This window comes from Marmota monax, unplaced genomic scaffold, assembly GCF_021218885.2.
Source record: "Marmota monax isolate L192 unplaced genomic scaffold, Marmota_monax_Labrador192_F-V1.1 WCK01_AAM20220418_F8-fsc00022, whole genome shotgun sequence".
Classification (NCBI taxonomy): Eukaryota; Metazoa; Chordata; class Mammalia; order Rodentia; family Sciuridae; genus Marmota; species Marmota monax.
Genome location: NW_026695215.1, coordinates 9562693 through 9568692, shown reverse-complemented (window position 1 = coordinate 9568692; position 6000 = coordinate 9562693).

The following is a 6000-nucleotide window of genomic DNA, read 5'->3' as shown; positions in this document are numbered from 1 at the left end:
CTGCGGGAGATGAGGAAATGACCCAAACTGTACGTGCCTGCAAGATTACACACAGGACCCAGCTCTCTGTTATCAAACTGTGCCGCCCCTTTAGCCAACATATTGTGCAAGTGACAAGTGAAATAGTGCAGATAAACCAATGGTTTAAAACGTAATAAAGACAACAGCCATTTGCATTTTTTACATTTTATTACAAAGGTAATTTACTATGACACATTTCTGAATGTAATTTATGAAAACATGTTAAAGCAATTACATCGTGTATACAGCCCTCAGAGCTACAAATTTCAGATAAATAATATTATAGATCTTCAGAGACTTTCACTATTGAAAACATATCATAAAGGGAATCCTTTATCTCAAAAATGTGTTGTACATGAGAAAATAATGGCATTAAAATTTAAACTTAAGAATAAAATCTTGAAGAACAATAGAAAGTAAATGAATAATATTCTTTGCTGGAATTACAAAATTAAATCTTCATGATGACAATTTGCTTATTTCATAGGGTTTATTATCAACATTCTTTTTCTTTCCCAGAGTCAGTGTTAGGTACGAAGAATTAAAGGCTTCTTGGGAGAGGGAGTCAAGAGGAATACATATTTCCTTTTTTAAATTCCTGAGCTCATTCTTTGTCTCCATTTCTTCTCTCTAAAGCACAGGACTGTGCCAACTTTGGAAAAGTAAAAGAGAAATTCCTTTCCTTGAAGGTATGAACCAATCCTTTCAGCAGACCAGCTTATGAGAATTTCTCAAAATGAGAGAAAATTCCAAGAAGGAAAAGACAAGAAAAGTTTACATAATAAGACATAAAATAAAAATGAGGGACATTTCATTCCTCCTCCCACTCCCCACATTTTAGTTTAGTTTGTAGTGGATCCCTAATATCTTCTAAATCTGAAGGTGCGTGATCACCTACTTATATTTAGCCCCCAACTATTCTTGCTATTTGTGGGGGCGTGGGTGAAGGGAGAGTCTTCTTTCCTTCTGTATTGACAGATGTGATGTTTTTCTTAAACACATAAACTTTAAAAATCAATCATATTGTAGACCTGGCTTGGGCCCTATTTCTGCCTATGAGGTTGGGGGATGCCCTAGGTTCATTCCACAAACCTGAGATATTTTGTAAATTGACCTGAATTGTCCCCTAGGGAAACTTACCTGCTATAACAGACTTACAGCCCAGTTCCCCTCTTCCACCTAAGAAAGCAGGCCCCAAACACACTCAGATTCTAAATGTAGGTATCACCTGGAGCATGTAATAGTTGTGCTAGAGTCTTCTCCTTCAGGTGAGTTTAGTAGTGGCCACAGCTACTGACCCCCAAAACTTCACATTCATCCCAGTCCCAGTACCCAACACCCCCAGCTGGATGCAGATGCACTGGGGTCTTAAAAACATCACCATAGAGTCCCATCCAGTTACTCAAAGTGGACCACCCTTAAAGACAGACCACTGCCTGGTCCAGGTGGCCAACATTTTCTGTAGAACAGTGGGCAGGTGAGTTCTGGGGTTTAACAGCTCAGACCCTTAGAATTCTTGCCCACAGTCCTGGGGTCTACCAACCTGGACTCCAGAAGTCCCTGCCCAGAGATTTCTGTTCTACCTCACCTCCTGCTAGACTTCTGATGACAGAACCCTGCAGGTGCTGATGCTCTTATCAGGAGAAGGTAGAATCCTCTTCCCCCAGAAACTAGCAGTCAGCATTCCTGGTGGCAGACAGCAAGCTCAGTTTTTGGATCCCCATTCCTCACCTTTCAGCTCTTCCACCCTGCCTATTCTCACTTTACCACAAGGATTGCCTCATCATCAATCCCTAACCCAAGCCAGACAGGGGCCTAAGTTTGAAAGCTCTTGTCACTAGCTTTCTTGTTTGCCCCACAGCCTCCAGGGCTCCATCAGGCGAAGGGGGTGGGGGGATGGGGGTGCTGTGAGTTAGTTTTAACCAGGGTTAAGACGTCTTCAGCTCCAGCCTTTGTCTTTCTTGGAATGTTTAGGGGCTGCATATGCTTTTGTGTTGCAAACAGCAAGCAGGGTCCCCAGGAGTCCCTGACCTCGTGCCTTGGCGGGAGCGCAGTTTCCCTGGACAACTGCGGCTGGGCCAAGCACTAGGAACAGGCGCGCTGCCACACGCACCCGAGCCCTCGCAGACACGCAGCGCCCCGTGCGTATACGAAGAAAATTTCCTTCTTCATGGAAAGAGAAGAGGAAGGGAGATGAGGAAGGGTTAGCAGATTCAAAACTGAATTTCACTAGAATTGAACTACCTGCATTCGTGGGCTACCAGAAGGATGAAATGTAATGAGAGAGGAGGGTTCAGTAAGGAGAGAGGAGGAGGGGGGGAAATGATACCTGCTGATTTGTCAACTCCGATGGGCAAACAATCTCCTAATAACAAATGAAACAATGAAAGGGCTGCATTGTTTCCTACTAAGCTCTCTGTACACGACCCCATTTATATCTACATAGCCATCTTGTGATGACTTATAGTATATGCAAAAACAAACTTTCTCGCAGTCTCCCCCCTCCCTTCTTCCTCTACTTCTTCTTTTCCTCTGCTTGTCAGGCTTTTCTTTCCAAACAGATGATTTTAAAAGCAGGCAAAGAAAAGGAAGAAAAAAAAAAAAAAACTCTACCAACATCACCACCCAAGAAATGATAAATAGCGTCGCATAGCTAATGGCTGGAGGGCGCGTTTACCAATTCATAATCATTTATTCTTGGTGATGTATGGCTCTTACTCTTAAATCTGAAAAGCTTCTATTTGAAGGTGTAAATAGCTTCCCCCCCCCCTCTTGCAGTAAACCTTCCTGCATTAGCAGTGATTGATCTCATGTACAATTCGTCCCAGAGTGCTATTTTACAGGGGGAACACTAGCTTTTGGAGATTAACTGGGGAGTCTGTTACATATTAATGAAGCCGGGAGATATACTAACGTTTTGGTAATTTAGTTATTTGTGTCTATAGCTATCGTCGTTATTTTCTTTTAGACCCCTGCGGTTGCTATCCATCGAATTAAAAAGTGGTCCTTAGAATTATTTTTTTTTCCACTGGCAACTAAACGCCACTTAATGTGAAAAACAAATGTTGACTTCTCTCTTGAAGGAAGTGTGTTTCTTGGCAAGACATCAAAGTATTTTAAACTGTATTAGTGGGTTATATTAGTTTTCATACCCAGAGCTTGTGCTAAAGTAATAACTAAAAATCAGAAGAAAAAAGAATTCCAGGCCTCCAAGAAAAAATATTGGATCTTCTGGAAGATGAGGGGAAATTTAAAAGTTTAAGAGGAAAGTGTTCTGGCAGAAGGTTCCACAAAGTATTTGAAAATCCAAACTGAGTTTAGTGTTGGGAGTGGGGTAAGGGAGGAGGAGAAATGAAGTTGCTCCTTGATTTGCAATCTGATCATTAATATCCCACCCAAATGAGACATCAACGTCATTAATGCTTGTGGGTTCAGGGATAGAGACTTAGAGTGAATTCCAATCATGACTCCGGATAAAATGACAGTGCTGTTTTGATTTCCTGTAGAATTTTTATAGCGAGGTTGTTCCTAAAATGCCCTCTAACTTCCCAAGAAAAATCTGGGAGTTATCTGAAGCAAGGAAGTCTTTCTAGATTGTCCCCCAACTCCTCCTGCTCTGTGAAGGACTCATGATGGCAAGTGATTAAAGAAGTGACCTGAACCAGGGAGAAGAGTGTCTTCAAAATACCTTGGTCAGAGTGGAGTGAGCACCCCAAGTCTGCCTTGTGGAAGAAATGTGGATCACTCATTTCCACTTACACGAAGTCTGAGAACCGCCCGCTGAGTTATGAGAGCCCAGCGACTTTGCATCACATCCCTGAGGGACACATCCCCCTCTGGATCCCTAGCGTTTGGACCTTAGCCCGATCTGTCTTATTACTGCCTACCCCACACCGGATCCCCTTCCTTCCCCCAAAGGAGGCCCTTTTAAGTCCCCTCCCACAGCTTCTGTCACCACCCTCCTCCAAGATGCCCTGATCTGGAGCTCCGGACGGCGCGGGCCTTCCTTCCACCAGTGTTTGATGAGAGGGCAGCTTCAAGAAGCAACAACCTTTGCGGAGCGGCGAAACGCTGAAGCGTGATAGCGCCAGTTGGCCGGGGCGCGCCCCTTTTGTTTTCGGGGGGCGATTTATGTTCTTTATAAAAATGTGGTTTGGAAAAATAGAAAGGGCCTTGAAAACGTTGTTACAATGAAAAAGGGACAAATTAGAAGACATTTTCTGTGATCAAAGGCGAGAGGGAGAGCGCGCATGGGCATTCACAAAGCTTGACTTATTCACTCCCCTCCTTTGCAAGCCGGGGCAACAAGCGTGTCCCCCATTGACAAGGAGCCCTATTCAGACTGCAGGTGCGAATTGGGCCGGCGCGCCCGGCCACATTATGTCAAGGTTGTTGGAGATTAGTGTTCGGCCTTAATAACTAAAGCGCTTGATTTACATTGGAAAAAAGCCCCCTCAGCCGTGAAAACAAAATCGTTGAACGCGTGATCATTGCGAGGGCGGCTGATATCCTAATACTAGCATTGTTCTCAGTCGGGCCCAGGCGTGCCCGGCCTCCTCATGAAGGGCACGTCCTGGGCTGCTGGCCGTGGACCAGGTCCCCAATCACATCCCCTGTCGGGGGCCCACAAGAAAAGGTGATATGTGGAAGTGTCCTTGAGGCCAGAGAAAGACAGAGTTGGGGAGAGTCCACATCTGGACAGGGCCTTGGCATAGCCTGGGATAGGATAGGGGGCTCCAGGTCCATTGGCCATCAGGTCAATGCTGGGGAAGCTCCAACTTCACTCGGGTAGGAGAGTTGGTCTTGAAGTGCCCTTGGTGATAACGATTTTGGTAACAGGTGAAGGTCATGTGGGGGTAACCAGGAAGCTGAAGGAACTTAAAAAGCACTAAAGTACACCCAAGTGTTCTGGGTGGGTGGGGCAGCCTCCAAGAAGGCTGGCCAAATTTCCTTCCTGCAAGGGAAGACTATTTCAGAAACTCCCCAGCACTACCTGCAGCCCATGATTTAATTTTTCCCCCCTTTTCAGGTTCTGTCTTCCCAGGGAATGGGGAGGAGTCCACCTTGGCCTTGGTACTGTGTGCCCCTGTGTGGCTAGTTCAGGGCAGACTCCATCCCCCATCCATTCTATGCCTCCCACATGTACCCCTCCCCCACCCATGAGAAGGGATGCAGAGAACAAGAGGTCTGTAGTAGGCAACTACCAGCGGGCATTTCAGTCTGGATGTGTATGCATTCTAGCTGCAATATCTTTTGTGGAAGTCAAGCTACTTAAGGCAATTTCCATAAGATCTGTCCCTGAAGAAAAGGTTCTGTGGGGACAAGGTGAGAAAGCTGTTAACTATTGTCTGGCCCTGAAAAGGTCGTAAGTCAGCGCCTCAGTAGCTGACCTGTCAGGGGAAGGTATAAAGGCTTTATTCATGCAGTGGCTGCAATGTTCTCAGCTCTCACAAAAGTGTTTTTATGATTCGATTTTCTTACCTCTTTTCTTAATTAAAAAGCTGAACCATTAGAATAGCACCTGCATCGTGTCTTGACGGTGCCTGCATACTAATTCCAGAGCCTTTACAGGCAGTAATTATAACATAAAATCAGAGATTGAATAAAACAGAAGGATTTTGCTCCCAAAGCCCCACTAATCCCCTTTTAAAAGGGTCTGGTGAAATAATTCAGAACAGTTTCCGGAAGTTGGATTACCACTCCTTTTTTCACTTTTTACAATGAAATGATATTTCACACTTAAAGAAGGCTGTTTTTCTACAACAGTTTTTTGGTGTTGTTATTGCTTCTTTCCTTTTAAAGAAAATTGGCAGTTTCTTTTTCTTTCTTTTTTTCTTTTTTCTTTTTCTATTTTTTCTTTCTTTTTTTTTTTTTTTTTTTTTTTGGACAATGGAAAACATTTCACTACAGATTCCTTACTCAGTAAGTGCAGCAGCAGAAAAAAATGGGGAGGTTTTTTTTTTTTTTTTTTTTTTTTTT